At 35.3% G+C, this 21,031-nt stretch overlaps 1 pseudogene; it reads right to left on the reverse strand.

Annotated features, from left to right (window-relative positions):
* The window catches only part of LOC127741528 (uncharacterized), a 42,659-nt pseudogene extending 26,025 nt beyond the window's left edge, over positions 1-16,634 (reverse strand).
* Between the last annotated feature and the right edge of the window lie 4,397 nt (positions 16,635-21,031).

Consider the following 21,031-nt stretch of genomic DNA (forward strand, 5'->3'; position numbering starts at 1 on the left):
GCGTGTTTGATTTCATAACCAGCAAATTCTGGGCTGTTTTTGACCCAATTCTCGGCCCAGAAAATACATATTAGAGGCTATAAAGTGGGAGAATGCGTCCATTCATAAGGGAAGAATTTAGACGACTCATAATTCACTTTTCATAATTTAGATGTAGTTTTTAGAGAGAGAGGTTCTCTCCTCTCTCTTAGGTTTTAGGATTAGGATTTCTTTTAGTTATTAGGATTGTTTCTTCATACCAGGTTCAATATTCCTTTATTTTGACTTCTCTTCTACTTTTAGATACTTTAATGATTTTATTTATTCATGACTTATGTTGTCAAATTGGCTTATGAACTCTTCATGTTAGATTTGGATTTTCTATTTAATGAATTTTTGAGGTATTTCAGATCTATGATTTGTTTCTTTTATTTATGATATAAATAATTTGGATTTTTCTCCTTTTGGCTTTGGTTGAGTAATTAGAGACTCTTGAGTTATCAAACTCTTTTGTTGATTGATAATTGGAAGTTGCTAATTGACTTGAATTCCACTAACTCAAGTCTTTCGTTGGGAATTGACTAGGACTTGAGGATTCATATTGATTTATCCACTCACCTTCATAGTTAGAGGTTGACTAAGTGGGAGCAACGAGCAATTCTCATCACAATCGATAAGGATAACTAGGATAGGACTTCTAATTTTTATACCTTGCCAAGAGTTTTCTTAATTATTAATTTATTTTTCTTGTCATTTAAATTACTTGTTCCTTATTTCAAAAATCCAAAAAAAAAAACTGTTTTCCATAACCAATAATAAATCATACTTCCCTGCAATTCCTTGAGAAGACGACCCGAGGTTTGAATACTTAGGTTATTTATTTTTATTGGGTTTGCTTAAGTGACAAACAAAACTTTTGTACGAAAGAATTCTCTGTTGGTTTAGAAACTATACCTACAGCGCAATTATATTTGTGAATTTCTTTACCGATAGAAATCCGATCGTCACTGCTGGCAAAAAAAAAAACCAGCTCGTATACGTGGTTCTTGTACGGCTCTGAGGTGGTCTCACGCCAAACCACCGGGATTGACGACTGAAGCAATAGAGCCACTTGCATCCTCCCCACTTTGCTGAGATTGCTGAGTTGCGGCCTCCAGTCTCTACGTGTAGAACTCCTGTGTAACACATGTTATTATTGATTAGGACAATAGTTGTGCAGTTAATTGAAATTTTTATATCACAAGATCAAATGTTTACTCAAATAATGATCCATAGACCGCTGATAAGCAAATCTCTCTTTGTTCTCCTTCAAAGTGTAAGTGCATTTGAAGGTCTCCGCCAATGTTGCATCGCGATCAAACGACTTCGATTACACATGGTACATTGAAACAATATATTAGGATGCCTACTAATGATATGTCAAAGAATATAACTAAGTTAATAACAAAATTAGAGAAGCTACATACCAGCCTGACCTTAGCCTTCATGAAGGTTGCTAAGCCGCCGGTATACTTGGACGACCTGGCTGATGCCCTGTTAGCTCTGTTTGTGAGACACCGATGTTTGAACCCCTCATCAGTCTCCCATTGAATGTACCGATCCTTCTTAATTTCTGGGCAAAGCCAGGAAGTGAGGTGGTCGTGCCTCTTACATACATCCTCCAATATTTGTTGCAGCTGCCTACCCATTCGATGGTCGTATATCTTCCTGGTGAGGGCATCATGCTTCTTGTCCCATATAAAATTCACCTGCACAAAGAAACTTTAAAATTAGTTAATCAAAATACATCGTATTAAATAAAATAGAAGATATAAACCAGCTAATAAGGTTTGACTATATTAAGTTTTTACCGCCCACTTCTGAAACCATTGCTCTCTGGTCTCAGAGGGGATCTTCTTATAGCTCGGCCATGGATGGTCATACATCAGCTTGATGACGTTGGTCATCTCCTGAGCACATGTGTTGTTGTTTGGCGCAAATCTATCAAAAATTCACAAACAAACCAGTACGACAATATAAATTAAAACTTCAGAAGCAAATAACCATAATATATAAAGATTTTTTATGAAATTTTGGCAGAGTTTCATCTATAATTGGAATGCGCCACAAACATTATTCATTAACAATAATATTAAACAACACCAATTGTCAACAATCAATAATCAAGAAGCAACATCCATAAATCCACTAAACTAGAATCAATAATCAAGGATCAATAATCAAGATATATCAAACACTTTCAATAGTTCAAACTTACAACCCTAAATCCACATAAACTAGAATCAATAATCAAGAATCACTCATCATGATATATCAAACACTTTCAGTAGTTCAAACCTACGACCCTAAATCCACTAAAATTAGAATCAATAAATCCCTAATCACAATATATCAAACACTTTCAGAATATAAAAGACTTAAAGTAGTACTTATGTCGTTCCGTGGTGCACGAATCCCCACACTCTGTACAACTGTACCAGCAAGTGCACTAGGTTGTCCAAGTAATACCTGAGCGAGTCAAGGTCGATCCCACGAGGATTGTGGTTTGAAGCAAGCTATGGTTATCTTGCAGGTCTTAGTTAGGCGAATCAAGAGGTTAATCTTAATTTTTATTTGTGAGATCTAAACTAGATTGACATGTAAGGAATAAAATAAAATACTTTGTAAATTAAATGGAATCAGTAATAAGAAAATGGTTAAGGATTGGAGTTGCTTTATCTTTCTGAATTAACTCTAGTGATACTGTCTTCTTTGCTTGTGAGTGATTTCTTCTATGGTAGGCTGTATGTGATTAATGCCATTGGCCGTGGTTATCAATCTCCTCTACTTCAGATCAAACGCCATATGGCCGCGGTCATCCAATCTGAACGAGGGTAAAGCTCTAGCAGTTCATTCTCTTGGCGATCCTACTCAAAATGCCACAAACAAGGTCGAATCTTCCGGATCAGAGAATGCTGCTTCTTTGCGTTCTAGCCTCTACCACAGAGACCCTAATCTTCCCAGAAATTGGCTAAACTGGTATCTCGAGAAGTCCCCAACGAAGTCATAGATTAGCCGTCTGAGAGATGTATAATCAAGCTGGCGGTTTGTGCTTTCCAGTCACGTATTCACACGAACCCAAGTAGGCACGGGTGGTTGTCAGGCACACAATCCTAGTATGATGAACAGAGCTGATTGTCACTGATCATCCTATTCACCATGTTAAAGAACAAGTATACATCTTAGAATTGAATCAAACACGGATCGAAGAGAAACAATAATACTTTTATTAATTTATAGAACTGAGCAGGGCTCCTCCCTTCAAGATAGGAGGTTTAGAAACTCATACTGAAAGGAAATACAATGTGGTAAATGAAAATATGGTGCAAAAGTCTATAGGTCTTATGTAAAATATCCCTTAAATACTAGACTGATGATTAAGGATTACATAAGAAGGGTAAAACAGTCTTTTAGTACTAAAATCCACTTCTAGGGCCTACTTGGTGAGTGTTTGGCTTGAGCTTTGATGCTATCTACATGCTAGGAGGCCTCTAAAGTTTTGAACACTCGCTAAGGGGTCCTCTTGGGGGCGTTTAGACACTGGTCTCTACTCCTTCGGTGTTGGACGCCTAGAAGGGGGCAGGAAGCTGGCGTTGAACGCCAGTTTTGGGCCTTCTATTCTGAAGCAAAGTATGAACTATTATACATTGCTGGAAAGCTCTAGAAGTCAGCTTTCCATAGCGGTTGAGAAAGCTCCATTTAAACTTTTGTAGCTCCAAAAAATCTCTTTCGAGTGCAAGGAGGTCAGATTCAGACAGCATCTGCCGTGCTTTCTCTGTCTCTAAATCAGACTTATGCTCCAGCTCTTCAATTTTAGCCAAAAAGTACCTAAAATTGCATAAAAACACACAAACTCAAAGTATAATCCAAAAATGTGAATTTGGCACAAAAACCTATAAAAATATAATAAAAACTAAACAAAACTTACTAAAAACTATATAAAAATGATGGCAAAAAGCATATAAAATATCTGTTCATCACAACACCAAACTTAAACTGTTTCCTATCCCTAAGCAACTAAAAACACAGTAAGATAAAAAGAAAAGTAAGATACAAAAGTTTCCAATGAAGCTCATTTTCAATTAGATGAGCGGGACTTGGTAGCTTTTTGCTTCTGAATAGTTTTGGCATATCACTATCCATTGAAACTCAGAATGGTTGGCATCTTTCGGAACTTAGAATCCAGATGATATTATTGACTCTCCTAGTTTAGTTATTTTTTATTCTTGAACACAATTTTTAGAGTCTTGGCCGTGACTCTAAGCATTTTGTTTTCCAGTATTACCACCGGATACATAAATGCCACAGACACTTTTCCTGGGTGAACCCTTTTGGATTGTGACTCAACTTTGCTAGAGTCCCCAGATAGAGGTATCCAGAGTTCTTAAGCACACTCTTTTTACTTTGGATCACGACTTTAACTGCTCAGTCTCAAGCTTTTTACTTGACACCTTCACGCCACAAGCACATGGTTAGGGACAGCTTGTTTGAGCCACTTAGGCCAGGATTTTATTCCTTTAGGCCTCCTATCCATTGATGCTCAAAGTCTTGGATCCTTTTACCCTTGTCTTTTGGTTTAAAGGGTGAATTTTTCAATTTGCCCTCTTTTTCTTACATTTTTTTGCAGTAATGGATTTTTCTATTTATTTATTTATTTTATTTATTTTTTTGCCATTTCTTTCTCTCTTTTTTCGCATGCAACATGGTTTTTTCTTTTGCTTTTTGCTGCTTTTTCTTGCTTCAAGAATCAATTTTTTGATTTTTCAGATCACCAATAATACTTTTCCTTTTTCCTCATTCCTTCAAGAGCCAACATTCTAAAATTCCAACTTCAAATATGCACTATTTATTCATACATTCAGAAAACAAAAGCAATGTCACCACATCAAAATAATTAAACTATTCTTATTTTAAACTTGAAATTCATGCATGTCTCAATTCTTTTCAAATAAAATTTTCTTTTTTAGCAAGGTGAGAGATATATGGGACATTTTACATCTTTAAGACATCAATGTAAATGATCATGCAACAAGAACAAGAGAACAGATAAAACAACATAACAAAAAATAGAAAAATACAACAGGAAAGGAGATAAAGAGAACGAATCCACCTTTAATGGTGGCGGCTAGTGCTCCTTCTTGAGGATCCAATGTGATGCTTGATCTCTTCAATGTCACTCCTTTTTCCTTTGTTGTTTTTCCCTCATAGCCCTTTGATCTTCTCTAATGGATCTTTGGTCTTTCCTTATTTCATTGAGGGTGATGGAGTGCTCTTGATGCTCCACCCTCAATCGCTCCATGTTAGTGCTTAGTTCTCCAAGAGAAGTCTGGCATTAATCCCAATAGCTTTGAGGAGGAAAATACATCCCTTGAGGCATCTCAGGGATCTCAAGCTGAGGCAGTTGCACAGACTCTTGTGCATGCTCTCTAGTTTGCTCCATCCACTTCTTAGTGATGGGCTTGTCCTCCCCAATAGAGATATCTCCCTCTATGACAATTCCAACTAAATTGTATAGATGACAAATAAGGTGTGAGAATGCCAACCTTGCATTGGTGGATGGCTTCTTAGCTATCTTGTACAGTTCTTGAGGGATTACCTCATGTACTTCTACCTCACTTCCAATCATGATGTAATGGATCATGATAACTCTTTCAATAGTCACTTCTGAATGGTTGCTAGTGGGGATGATGGAACGTTGGATGAATTCCAACCATCCTCTAGCTATGGGCTTAAGGTCAAGCCTTCTTAGTTGAATGGGTTTGCTTTGGGAATCCCTTTTCCACTATGCTTCTTCCACACAGATATCTGAGAGCACTTAATCCAATCTCTGATCAAAGTTGACTCTTCTAGTATAAGGATGAGGATCTCCTTGCATTAGAAGCAATTTGAATGCTAACCTCATACTTTCTGGGCTGAAATATAAGATTCTCCCTCGGACCATGGTGCTCCAATTCCTTGGATTTGAGTTCACACTAGTGTCATGGTTTTTAGTAACCCATGCATTAGCGTAGAACTCTTGCACCATTAGGATCCCAACCTGTTGGATGGGATTGGTTAGGACTTTCCAACCTCTTCTTCGGATCTCTCTTCAGATTTTCGGATACTCATTCTTCTTGAGCCTAAAAGAGACCTCAGGGATCACTTTCTTCTCTACCACTACTGCATAGAAGTGGCCTTGATGGGCTTTGGTGATGAATCTCTCTATCTCCCAAGATTCAGAGGAGGTGGCTACTTTCTTTCCTTTCCTCTTTCTAGAGGGTTCTGCAAACTTGGGTGCCATGAATGGTAATGGAAAGAAAAAAGCTATGCTTTTCCAATACCAAATTTAAAACTTTGCTCGTCCTCGAGCAAAAATAAAGAAAAGAGAAGAATAGAGTAAAAATAGAAGAAAATAGAAGGAGATAGAGGGAGAGAGAGGGCTCGGCCATGGGGGTTTTGTAGTGTATGAGAGGTGTGTGTATGAAGGCTTATAAAGAGGGGTATTTATAGGACGCGGGTATGGTTGGGTTCGGTCATGGGTGGGGAATTGGGTGGGAAATTTGATTTTGAATTGGGTGAGGGTTGATAGGAGTTATGATGGTTTTGGGGAAGTGATATGGATGTGATTGGGCTAGGGTTTATAGGGAAGTGTGTATGGGGTAGTGTGAAATTAAGAAAGAATAAGTAGGGTAGGTAAAGATGCTGTGGGACCCACTGGTCTTGAGAGGCTAGGGAATCCAGATTCCCTGCCTTCTGCACTAGCATTTGAACGCCCAGGGGCTACTCCCTGGCTGGCGATCAACAACACTCTATCCTTTAAACAATTATGTCTCTGTTATATTTTCACTGCTAAACAATTATGTCTCTGTTCTGACTACTGCACATGATTATGAACTAAAAAAATAACTTTAAAGAAAAATAAAAATAAGAAATAGAAATAATAAATAATAATTAATTAAGGTTGGGTTGCCTCCCAACAAGCGCTTCTTTAATGTCATTAGCTTGACGGTTAGCTCCTTATGGAGGTGAGTATGGGCTTAGAGTTGTGACCCTTACAGTGAACTTTCTTCCTGTCTCCTCATAAATGAGCTCCACATGCTCTAGAGATAGGACACGACTCACTGTGAGTGGTATGACTGGTTTCTTTGCAAAGACAACTCTCATGCCAGGTGAGAGGCCTTCAGTTGGGACTTTCTTGTCCCTCCAGCCTTTAGGTACTTTCTTCCTAGTACCTCTGTGCTTAGAGCTTGTTGATGGCTTCCCAACACTAAACTTAGAATTGATCTCTGGGGGCTCTATAAAGCTCTGCATAGAAAGAGAGGGTTGGAACACTAGGTATTATACGACCGTCTCTTTCTTATCAGAGGGAGAGTTGGGATTGGACATCTTGAACAAGATGTAGTCCTCTCCTAGTTGGAAGACCATTTCTCCCTTTGCCACATTAATCATGGCTTTTGTAGTAGCTAGGAAAGGTCTTCCAAGGATGATGGATTCATCCTTATCCTCTCCTATGTCCAAGACTATAAAGTTTGCAGGGATGTAGTGGTTTTCAATCTTCACTAAGACATCCTCTACTAAGCCATATGGCTTCTTTATAGACTTGTCTGCCATCTCTAGTGAGATGTTTATAGCTTGTACCTCAAGGATTCCCAGCTTCTCTATTACAGAGAGTGGTATGCAAAGGTCATGGTGCTTATGGTGCAAAGAATCAGGAAGCATCCAGGACCTGGAAGCTTCTGAGGTAACTTTTGCTGAACCAAAGCATGGAGTTCTTTAGAAAGTAGTGGAGGTTCTTCCTCTAAAGGTTTTGTACCAAATAACTTGACATTTAGCTTCATTAGAGCTCCTAGGTAGCGAGCAACTTGCTTTTCCCTAGTGTCTTCATCCTCATCCAAGGATGAGTAATCATCAGAACTCATGCACTGCAGAAGTGCATGCAAAGGAACCTCTATGGTCTTTATGTGAGCTTTGGTTTCTTCGATTCTGGGATAGAGTTTTCTTGAGTGGGAATTAAACACTCAGTGGGTGTGCTTTTATTAGCATTCAACGCCAGCTCTGTTAGCTCTTTGAGCATTGAACGCCCATGCTGTGCACCCTTACTAGCATTAAACGCCAGTTCCTCTATCCTTTTGGGCGTTGAATGCCCAGTAGGGGTATCCTTGCTGGCATTCAACGCCAGCTTCCCTGGCTGTGTGGGCGTTGAATGCCCAGTGAGGGGTTCCTCACTGGTGTTGAGCGCCAGCTTTGCTGTATGATTGGGCATTGAACGCCGAGTGAGGACTTCCTCACTAACGTTCAATGCCTTCCCATTAGCTCCAGTTTTGGCCTCAGCCTCCATGGTGATGGCCTTGCACTTTTCTCTGGGGTTCACTTTAGTGTTGCTTGGAAGAGTGTCATGCGGAGTCTCAGGGATCCTCTTGCTCAGCTGACCAACTTGTACCTCCAAGTTTCTAATGGAGGACTTGTTTCATTTATGAAACTATAGGTGGTCTTAGAGAGGCTAAAAACCAGAGTAACTAAGTCAGAGAGGCTCTGCTTAGGGGTTTCCAGGTTCCCTTGAGAAGATGGGAATGGTGGTCTGTTGTTGAACCTATTCTGGTTCCTTCCACCTTGATTTTTATTGAAATCTTGCTAAGGTTTCTGTTGATCCTTCCATGAAAGATTAGGATGATTCCTCCATGAAAGGGTTGTAGGTGTTTCCATAGGGTTCTCCCATATAATTCACCTCCTCCATGGTAGGTTGATCAGGATCATAAGCTTCTATTTCAGAAGAAGCTTCCTCAGTATTGCCAGTTGCAGTTTGCATTCCAGTCAAATGTTGAGAGATCATATTGACCTGTTGGGTCAAGATCTTGTTCTGAGCCAATACGGCATTCAGAGTATCAACTTCAACACCTCCTTTCTTCTGAGAGACTCCTTGATTTACAGGATTTCTTTCAGAAGTGTACATGAACTGGTTGTTAGCAACCATCTCAATGAGTTCTCTAGCTTCTGCAGGCATTTTCTTCAAGTGGAGTGATCCACCTGCAAAGCTGTCCAATAAAATTTTGGACATCTGAGATAGACCATCATAGAACACGCCTATAATAGACCATTCTGAGAGCATGTCAGGAGGACATCTCTTGATCAATTGCTTGTATCTTTCCCAAGCTTCATAGAGGGATTCACCTTCTCTTTGTCTGGAGGTTTGAACTTCCACTCTAATTTTGCTCATCCTTTGAGGAGGAAAGAATTTAGGGATTCACCTTCTTTTTTTTTGAGGTTTGAACTTCCACTCTGATTTTGCTCATCTTCTAATTAAGGTGGAAAAAACTTGGCTAAGAAGACATTGACCAATTTTTTCCAGGAAAGAGCATAAGTTTATAGACCTCAGGATTTACTCAATTGGTCTTGACAGTATCATAGATCTGCAAGAATTTTGATAGGAATTGATGTGGATCTTCCATTGGAAGTCCATGAAACTTGAAATTCTGTTGCAAAAGAGAGACTAACTGAGACTTAAGCTCAAAATTGTTAGCTCCAATGGTAGGTACAAAGATACTTCTGCCATAAAAGTCAGAGGTAGGCATGGTGAAGTCACCAAGAACCATTCTGGCATCTCCTTTAGGTTCGGCCATGTCTTCTATTTCTTGTTCAAAGTTTTCTGAAAGGCTTCTTCCAGAGTGTTGTGCTCTAGCTTGTTGTAAGATTTTCTTTAAAGTCCTTTCAGGTTCAGGATCAGGATTAAAGAGAGGTTCTTTATCCCTATTCCTGGTCATAAATAAGAAAAGAAGAAAGTCGATAAAATAGAAGCCAAATGGGAGTTCTTTGTTCAAGAACAGAGGACTCCTTGTGAGATGTGAAGAAAGAAGAGAAGAAGAATGAAGAGAGAAGAAGGAGAAGAAGAATACTTTGAAAATAGGGGAAGAGGAGTTCGAATAAATAGAAGTAGAGAAGAAGAGAATTAGAAATAAAAGAGATAAATAAGAATTAAAATATTTATTTATTTATTTATGATTTTCGAAAATTAAGGTTAGTTAATTAAAAGGAATTGAAATTTTATTCTTGAAATTTAAAATAAGATAGAAGATAAGAAGAGATTTGAATTTTAAAAATTGAAATTAGAAAAGATAAGAAATTAAAAAGATTTAAAAATGATTACATTTTAAAAATTGAAATTAGAAAAAATAAAATAAGAAACAAAAAAGATTTGAAAAAGATAAGATTTGAAATTTGATTTTGAAAAAAAATTAAATTTTAAAAATTGAAATTTGAATTCTTAAATTTTAAATTTGAAAAAGAAAAGATGAGATTTTTAATTTTGAAAAGATTTTATTTTTGAAAAGATTTGAATTTTGATTTTTAAAACTAAGATAAGATAAGATAAAAATTTAAAATTTAAATCTGAATTTTTAATGAAAATTTCTAAAATTAAGTTAAAATAAAAATAGAAAAGATATTTTTTATTTTTAAATTTAATGAGGAGAGAGAAAAATAAGTAAAAGACACAAAACTTAAAATTTTTAGATCAAAACCACCTAGATTTCGAAAATTTGGAGGGAAACACAAAGGGACATCGAACTTAAAACTTTTAAGATCAAAACAAAAAGAAAATAGAAGAACACTTTGAAGATTGAGAAGAACACAAAGAATAAGACTCAAAGACTCAAATAACACAAGAACATGCAAAGAACACCAAACTTAAAATTTTTAGAAAACCAAACATAAATTTTCAAAAAATTAAAAGAAAAATAACAAGAAGACACCAAACTTAAAAATTGACACAAGATTTAACCAAAGAAACTATTTTTGAAAAATTTTTGAAAGAAAGACTCAAAATTTTCGAAAATTTAACCAAGAACAAAAACAAAAGACTCAAACCAAAAACAAAGATTAAACAAAGAAAAGAAAAGTATTTTTTTCTTGAAAAAGTTTTTGATTTTTTCGAAAATAAGAAAAAGAAACAAAAATAAAAGGCTCAACTAAAATAAAAATTACCTAAACTAGAGAACAAGATAATCCGTCTATTGTTCAAACTCGAACAATCCCCGACAACGGCGTCAAAAACTTGGTGCACAAATCCCCACACTCTGGACAACTGTACCAGCAAGTGCACTGGGTTGTCCAAGTAATACCTGAGCGAGTCAGGATCGATCCCACGAGGATTGTGGTTTGAAGCAAGCTATGGTTATCTTGCAGGTCTTAGTCAGGCGAATCAAGAGGTTAATTTTAAATTTGTATTTGTTAGATCTAAACTAGATTGACATGTAAAGAATAAATGAAATACTTTGTAAATTAAATGGAATCAGAAATAGAAATATGGTTAAGGATTAGAGTTGCTTTGTCTTTCTCAATTAACTCTAGTAATACTGTCTTCTTTGCTTATGAGTGATTTTTTCTATGGCAGGTTGTATGTGATCAATGCCATTGACCGTGGTCATCAATCTTTTTTGCTTCAGATCAAACACCGTATGGCCGCGATCATCCAATCTGAACGAGGGTGAAGCTCTAACAGTTCATTCTCTTAGCCATCCTACTCAAAACCCCACAGACAAGGTCGAATCTTCCGGATCAGAGAATGCTGCTTCTTTGGGTTCTAGCCTCTACCACAGAGATCCTAATCTCCCCGGAAATTGGCTAAACTGGTGTCTCAAGAAGTCCCCAACAAATTCGTGGATTAGCCGTCTGAGAGATGTATAATCAAGCTGGCGGTTCATGCTTTCCAGTCACGTATTCACACGAACCCAAGTAGACACGGGTGGTTGTTAGGCATGCAGTCCTAGTATGATGAAAAGAGCTAATTGTCACTGATCATCCTATTCACCATGTTGAAGAACGAGTATACATCTTAGAATTGAATCAAACACGGATCGAAGAGAAACAGTAATACTTTTATTAATTCATAGGACTCAGCAGGGCTCCTCCCCTCCACCTAGGAGGTTTAGAAACTCATACTAAAAGGAAATACAATGTCGTAAAAAAAAATATGGGGTAAAAGTCTCTAGGTCTTATGTAAAATATCCCTTAAATACTAAACTGATGACTGAGGATTACATAAGAAGGGTAAAATAGTCTTTTAGTGCAAAAATCTACTTTTGAGGCCCACTTGGTGAGTGTTTGGGATGAGTTTTGATGAGATCCACGTGCTAAGAGGCCTCTAGGGCATTGAACACTGGCTAGGGTGTCTTTTTTAGGCATTTAGACGCTGGTCTCTACTCCTTGGGCGCTGGATGCTTGGAAGGGAGCCAGTGGCTGGTGTTGGACGCCAATTTTGGACCTTCTATTCTGAAGCAAAGTATAAACTATTATATATTTTTGGAAAGCTCTGGAAGTCAGCTTTCCATATCCATTAAGAACACTCTATTTGGATTTCTATAGCTCTAGAAAAGCTCTTTCGAGTGCAAAGACGTCAGATCCAGACAGCATCTGCAGTGCTTTCTCTGTCTCTGAATCAGACTTTTGCTCCAGCTCCTCAATTTCAGCCAAAAAATACCTAAAATTTCACAAAAATACACAAACTCAAAGTATAATTAAAAAATATGAATTTGGCATAAAAACCTATAAAAATATAATAAAAACTAAACAAAACATACTAAAAACTATATGAAAATGATGCCAAAAAGCGTATAAAATATCCGCTCATCATTCCGCCATCAGGCCAAATCGTAATCCATATGATGGGAGGTGGTGGAGGGGAATCAGATGGCTGGCTTCCATGAGAGGATTTCGGTGCCGCGTCATCCCTGAGATAGTGGGCTACTGAGCGGATGGAGGCGGCATCGTTGCCGTAGATGTATAGACGTAGTTGGAGTTAGGAACCGTGATGAACAGTTGTTCCAATGTACCCACAACCTGTGACATCATCAGGTCAGTCGGATTAGAGGAAGAGGATCCAGAATTCCCTGGGAGTACTGGCAGAAATCCTCCCTCTACCACGACCACGACCACTAGGCTGATCCGCAACACCTCTACCTGTCGTCGAGTCTGCAACGAGCATATACCAATTAAAAATATGCTAAACATATTCACAACATCATTCAAAATTCTTAATTAAAATAAACTACCTTAAACTTAGTTAAAGAAATACATTATTTGTTGAAATCAAGAAAAAATAAAAGAGGTAAGTGCACATTACAACTTCATAAATATTTAGTAATATATATACTACATGTATAATTTTGTCTGTATGCAAATAAAAAGTCATCCATAGGATATTTAAATGATCTCATATTTGATTTTTTTGTTAATTTACTTTCATTTTCACTCTTATAACATATTGAAAATTAATGTGACTTATTATTGGAGTCTTTAATCAAAACGAAACAAAGAGAACAAATCAACAATAATAAAAAATTCAGAACAACAAATCAACCTTATAAATTATAATAACTAGTTCAGAACAAATCAACAACAATCAAAACATGATTTAATTAGAATAAAAACAAATAAGAACTAAGTAAGGAACAGAAATTAGAACATGTTCTAATTAAAATTGAAACTAAATAAGTTTAGTACCCTAAGTTCAAAATTTTAGAAAATCTTAATTCAAAACAAGTTCAGTATCCTAAGTTCAGAACTAAATACGGAACACAAATCAGAGCATGTTTGATAAGAGTTTAGATGTTGGCTCAGAATTTCACAAGTTTTCAAACTCAAATGTGTCACAAGTATAGTCTGAACTGGAAACTAACCCTCAATCAAAGTTTAAAAAAATATCACAAAATTCAAATCAATAACTAAGAATAGAATCCCATGTCATTTTTCTTAGGACTTGCAATTGGATGCACATCATTGGTTAGAAAATTCGGAGGTTTTGAATACGAAAGAGACTAGAAGTCAAAGAATAATTAGCAAATAAATTGCAAAAAGTAAGAACAATAAGCAAGTAAACAACTATCTAGCAAGCATGCAATAAAGATGATAATAATAAAAAGGCAACTATACTAAGAACCAATGAATCCAAGCTAAAAGAGCTAAAAGGATAAAGTCAACGAAAGAGATGGCAATCAATTAATCAAAAAGGGCCTTGGCTAGGGGTGAAAAATTAGATTTCTATCATTGTTGTCAACCACAAACATGGTAATTATTAAGAGTTATTCTCACTTCGTCATCCTCTAACATCGAAGGAAAGTCAAGTAGGCATAATTGGTTTCAATCCACAAATTCTAGCCAACTCGCTAATTAGACTTAGTGAAAGACTAGCGTTAGTGGAAACCAAACCAACTAACGATCCTAAATTACTAATCAATATTGGACATTGACAAATCAAGTATCCCTAATTACTCAACCCCCAAGCCACGAATAAAAATCTACTCCATAATTAAAGTAAACATTCTATCAAACACTTGGTGGGTGATAAAAAGAAACATCATGAAATTGAGAAAATTAAGTAAGAGTTGAATCTATCTACTAACAATTATCAACAATAGTAACTCAAATAACACATATAAAACATGAAGACCTCAATGCATTAATAGAAATTCAAAGTTTAACAAGATCCACAAGTTAACGAACTAAGAGAAAATAACTTGCGAGATTTCTAAGTGAAATTAAAACTAGAGAAAGTACAATTAAGACAACAAAACTGAAATTAAACAAAATTCAATCCAAGAATTAGAAAAAAGATTATCAAATAACATTAAAACCTAGAGAGAAGGGAGAGTTTCTCTTTCTTAAAAACTAAGAACAAAAACAAGCTAAAAAATTACATGAATGTATGTATGCTTCCGTCTCTCCACCCCCTTTTGTTTAGGCCTTCCTTCCTTTAGAATTGAGCTAAATTGATGTTGAAAAGTGGTCCAGAAATCATTAGCATGTGCTCGTATGCGCAAGTGCCAAATCCTCAAATCTTTAATTCTTCATGATTCTTCCACTTTTATATGCTTCCATTCCATCTTCCAAGCCATCCTTGCCTTATTGAATCTGAAAGCACTCAACAAATGCATCACGGCATCGAATGGAAATAAAAGTGGATTAAAATTGATATTTAAGGCCTAAAAGCATGTTTTTAACTCTTAAGCGTAATTTCGGAAGAAATTATAAAAGCATGCAATTTTGGTGAATAAGTGAAAAATAAGTTGCCAAAATCCACTCATTTCAATCTAAAATAAGTCATAAAATTGTGGTTTATCAATGTTCTAATTAAAATTGAAACTAAACAAGTTCAGTGTCCTAAGTTCAGAATTTTATAAAATCCTAAGTTCAAAACAAGTTCAGTACCCTATGTTTAGAACTAAATAAGGAACACAAATCAGAACACATTCTAACTAAAATTAAAACTAAAAAATTTTAGTACCCTAAGTTTAGAATTTTAGAAAACCCTAAGTTCAAAATAAGATCAAAACCCTAAGTTCAGAACTAAATAATTGACCATAATCAGAAGTCTTAGAACATCAAATAAACCTTATAAATTATATCAACAAATCAGAATTTTAGAAATTCTAAGTTAAGAAGCATTACCTGAAGAAGAGCACCAGAGCTGAGAAGAAGCGGCGTAGATGGCAAGCGGCATAGACGGCCGCATAAGTAGCGGCGTAGACGGCGATAGAAGCAACGGTAGTTGCTTGTTCAAAATTTGGTAGCTACAACGGTGATAGAAAAAATGACGAGGAGTGGCTCTTAGAGAAAAGGGGGGTAGAGAGAGAATGGGAGGTGAAAGGGTTATAGAGAGAGAGAGAGAGAGAGAAAGAGAGAGAGAGAGAGAGAGAGAGAGAGAGAGAGAAATTTGAATGAGGGGAAAGAAGGTTCACGCTTTAAATTTATGGCACAGTTACTGTTAGAAAATTCGATGATAAACCATTGTAGGTTGCTAAAATACAGCATTTTCACTAACTGGGTTTATCGGCAAATTCATTCGACGATAATTTTGATACTAACTTACGCGCCTATTTTTTTGTTTTTCTCCAATTATTACAGGCGAATTTACCGTCGGAAACATAAATCCACTGGTAATAATTTGACCTGACGAATTTGACGCCTTCACTATCGATAAATCTGCCAATAAATTCGCCGTTATTCTGCGACGCTAATCCGACGGTACTCAGTATTTTTCTTATAGTGAATCCTTGTGAGATATCGACAGAAGTCACCCTACTCATTCTTATGTGTACTAAACACCTTGAGTGTTAACGTGTAAGTGTTATTAGAAATCAAACACATGAACTATGTATATGATTACGAATTCAACGGATGGATGTTCCAATTAACTATCTAATTTAAAGATTTGAATGCATAATTTGGTTGCAATGACAAACTATAATCAGTTGCCAACAAATTCACAAGACCAAGGTTCCTTGCTTACATATTAAAACAACTATGTAAGGAAGATAATTCAAAATTATTTGCTATGGAACAAAAATCACCTCATATAGAATGCGGAGGAAAAAGCATCAAAGTTGCATGCCAAGCCACTATTACCTAAGAATTCTAACTCCACCCTCAGCATCACTCTATCTACAATCAATTTCAACATCGAACGTAGTGTCAGCAAATAAACTTGAATACTCAGTTGCATCAGGGTCTTCATTTTTATTTGATGCCAAATCACCCTTGTTTGTCCAACTTACAATATCAATATCCGTATCCTCGATTACATTTGAAGTGTTAATTTGTTCGTCCAGAACTGGCTCAACCTTGATGATGGGCTTCTTCTCATCCATGTTAAACTCAAACCCTTTTTATTCCGCCATGTCCTCAAATTAATATCACTCTTATAGTAAATATTGGTTTAGCCTCATTTTTGCCATTATCTATGAATAGATGACTAGGGCACTTTTTAACAAACATAGATCCGTTCGACCTGGTTAAATTTAGAATTGTTCGAACTTCCTTAAGAAATTCAACCAACTCCAAATCAATTCATTGAGGGAACAATATAGATATTGATTTCAATTCAAAGAACACAAAAATACCAAAGTCAAGAAGTACATATCGAAACTTTTATTCATTTGAAAATAACAAGTAGCTAGCAGCCAATCACTCAAGAATTGAAATTTCAAATTATGATTCCAAAAGAAAATCAAACTACACAGCTGGCAGAGATATCAATATTGTTTTTCATCATCATCATCATTATCATCATCTAGCAAAATTGAAGTCAGTAACACTAAAAAAAATAGTTACAAAAAAATAGTAGTACAATTGCTAAGATTCTTCGTTACTACAAGCAAGTTCACTCACTATAAAGATAAACATGTTAGAATAAAGTTTTGGAATAAGAAGAAAACCAAGGCAATGACTAAGTTAATTGAAGCACAAGAATGTACAAAAGTAAAAAAGAAAAACAAAACAAAAAAACACGCGAGCATGCGTTATTCAACTAGCAGATAACAACAAGAGGGAGAAGAAGAGGGAGAGAGAGAGAGGGAAGGAGAGGAAGATGGAAAGGGAGAGAGAGGGGGTCAAAGTTGGCGGCGACGTGTGTGTGAAGTGTTTTAGTGTTAAGTGTTAGAAGAAGTAGAAGCAGGGGAAGAAAGAAAAGTTGGTTTAACGTTATAAACCTAAGACGGAGGGAGAAACATGGGTTTTGTGTGTCTATGCTTATCCTTAATGCTCTTCTTTTTTTAACTTCCCACTTTCTTTGACATGTGTCCCTAATTACCCTAACTTCTATATTTGCCTCTAAGCCTCATTCATTATTTATCTATCATCTTTTCTTAATTTTCTTTGTTGAATCTTTAATTTCATATATACATATTAACATCTCAATTTTTCCATTTTAATTCCTCCTTTTTTGGAGAGAGGAAGAGATATAGTTAAAGAAAAATAAACTATAGATCAATTTTTTTCATTAATATTTTTTTCCTTTACATTTTTTCTTCCTCTTAATATTTTTTATATATTATTTTATCAGTTGATTATTTGTTAAAGAAAAAAGTTTTATTACAGTAATAGCAGAAGCAAGGAAAGAAAGAAAAGATAGTTTATCACTATAAATCTAAGATGGGGGAGAAACGTAGATTTTGTGTGTCTATACTTATACTTAATGCTCTTCTTTTATTAACTTCCCGCTTTCTTTGACACGTGTCCTTAATTACCCTAACTTCTATATTTGCCTCTAAGCCTCATTCATTGTTTATCTATCATCTTTCTTAATTTTTTTTGTTGAATCTTTAATTTCATATATACATATTAACATCTCAATTTCTCCATTTTAGTTCCTCCTTTTTTTGGAGAGAAAAAGAGATATAGTTAAAGAAAATAAATTATAGATCAATTTTTTTCATTAGTATTCTTTTTTCCTTTACATTTTTTTCCTCTTAATATTTTTATATATTATTTTATCAGTTGATTATTTGTTAAAGAAAAAAGTTTTATTACAATAATATTATACCATTTGATTTATGATCTCATCTTATTTAACAAATTTTTTTCTTACAAAACTGTTTAAAGTTAGATTTTGTTTGTTAAAATATAGGGTAAAGTATTAAATTGGTCTCCTATATTTGGGCCTAATCCTGTTTTAGTCTTTAAGGTTTAAAGCATCCTAATTGAATCCAAAAAAATTTCATTTAACTTCAATGTAATCCTGCCGTGAAGTCAATGTTAAATAACTAATGAAACTTAGTTTTCAGATATAGAAAACTTATATAACCAAACTCTTCGGTTGCTGAGGAGAGTTTCTCCATGTGCTTGAACTAAGGCTAGTGGCTTGCGGTGATGCATCCGCTGCTAATCCTGTGCCTCTCGAGTTTTTACCTCTTCTTTAGGGAATGACATTAAGGTTTGGTGGAATAGTGACATTAATTATTTAATATTGACTTCACGGTAGGACTACATTAAAGCTAAATGAAAATTTTTTGAATTCAAATAGGACACATTAAACCTTAGGGACCAAAATAGGATTAGACCTAAACGTAGGGGACAAATTTAGTACTTTACCCTTAAAATATAAGAACATACACAAAAGTTTGTGAGAACAAAGACATAGACAAAATTTTATAAGGATACAAAATTAACTTGGATGGTATCATACAAAATTGTTAAACACTTAATCAACTAACCCAAGGTCTGCAAATTCTATATGACTGCCACTGTTGTTCCCTTAAAGGCACGTATGTGAAGTCTGATATAGGTACATCTATTTTCTGCATAAAATTACAATGTGCCAAAGTGTTGACATGAGTCTTTTTATATGTTTTAAATTTTTTCTTTTTACACGGTAGCATTTGCCTACTCATATTTATAAACAAAATTAAAAGATATAAAATTAGTTAAATACTTTTTAGACAAAAAATTGTTATTTAAAGATAAGTGATCAGGGTTTAATGTTATAATATTGCACCAGATCATTTTTAGAGCTAATGATGTAGTGGTTGAGTCAATTTATGGTATTACAAGAACAAAAAGAAAGTGGTAGGGATACATATGTATAACTTCTAAAAAATCCTATGGAAAGATATGGTTTTTCCACAAATAGAATTATTGACATGGTTTGTGATACTTGAGAAATTGAACACTAGAGATAAAATAAGTAGATGTGATATCATTGATTACTTTATAACAAATTATGTTCTGTGTGACTATGGTGTTGAGTCAGTTCATCTATTTTCTATGTGTGGTGTATTATGGGAAATATGGAATGTTTTGTTAAAGGATTTAATTCAGATTAGGTGTGGAGAGGAGATGGTCGTTTATGCTTTGAACTATAGATCAGATAGGAAGAATGCTGTCAAGGAGGTATAAAGAAGTTTGAATTATATCCTTTTTCGTAGTGGTATGAACTTTGTGGAATGTTAGAAATAATAAAATTTTAGGAAGGAGGAAGTGAGAGCTAAAAGAATAGCGGAAGAGTTGCAGCATAATAGGTGACATGCGAGAGGAATAAATTGAAAGAAAGTGGAATTACGGTCTAAGACTATTGTCTTGTTTTGGAGTTATTTTCTAGTCTATTGATGTGGTCATCGTGTTTAGCTTTCGTGTTCTGATTCTTTGTTTTACTTGTTTGTATTCATATTGTACCGGTTTGAATTGTATTATTAGTGTATTTTGAACTTGGGTAGTATGATTGGTTGTTATATGGTGTAACTAGCTCAATACTTATTGATGTTTTGTGAGTGTGTACCTATCGAAAAAAATGTGTGTATATTCAGAGTGAAATAGGATAGGACAACCATTACCCATACTCACCCCAAACCTAAATAAGCACAAGTAGATTTTATCAAAACTCGCCTAAAATTCAGTCAATGTTTGAAAAACTCGACCCAAAATGAGACGGGATGAAGTGGAACAAGGCGGGTCAACCCGAATTGTGATACCATCACTAAGAAACAAGTAGAAAGATAATTAACTTTATGTTATTACTTTGAAAAACTAACAATAATATCTCCTTTCGAATTAGTTATTGCCTTATTGGCTTCTAATGATATCTAATGATTTTTTATGGAGAGAATGTAACATCCTTACTAACAGAATTGTGCTTCCGGCTGAATCACTTTGATAGCGAGGATATTATGATGAATTTTATATATTTAATAATAAAATAGGAACCTTTTTAAAATAAAACTGTATCGATGTTTTCTTTGAAAATCGGAAATTATTTTTCACTTTACAAACATACATATACATATATACAAAATTTCTTGCACAAGCAACTTACAAATATTATATATATACATATCATTATAACTCCTATCCCTCTTACAAATCATAATGACAAAGGCAAGGAAAAAGACTATGACTAATATATCCAAACAAAACATCATAGCTAAAAACTGATGAGCGGATAATTTATACGCTTTTTGGCATTGTTTTTAGTATGTTTTTAGTATGATCTAGTTAGTTTTTAGTATATTTTTATTAGTTTTTAGTTAAAATTCACTTTTCTGGACTTTACTATGAGTTTGTGTGTTTTTCTGTGATTTCAAGTATTTTCTGGCTGAAATTGAGGGTTCTGAGCAAAAATCTGATTCAGAGACTGAAAAGGACTGCAGATGCTGTTGGATTCTGACCTCCCTGCACTCGAAGTGGATTTTCTGGAGCTACAGAAGCCCAATTGGCGCGCTCTCAACGGCGTTGGAAAGTATACATCCTGGGCTTTCCAGCAATATATGATAGT

Source organism: Arachis duranensis, chromosome 9 (assembly GCF_000817695.3).
Source record: "Arachis duranensis cultivar V14167 chromosome 9, aradu.V14167.gnm2.J7QH, whole genome shotgun sequence".
NCBI classification, from domain to species: domain Eukaryota; kingdom Viridiplantae; phylum Streptophyta; class Magnoliopsida; order Fabales; family Fabaceae; genus Arachis; species Arachis duranensis.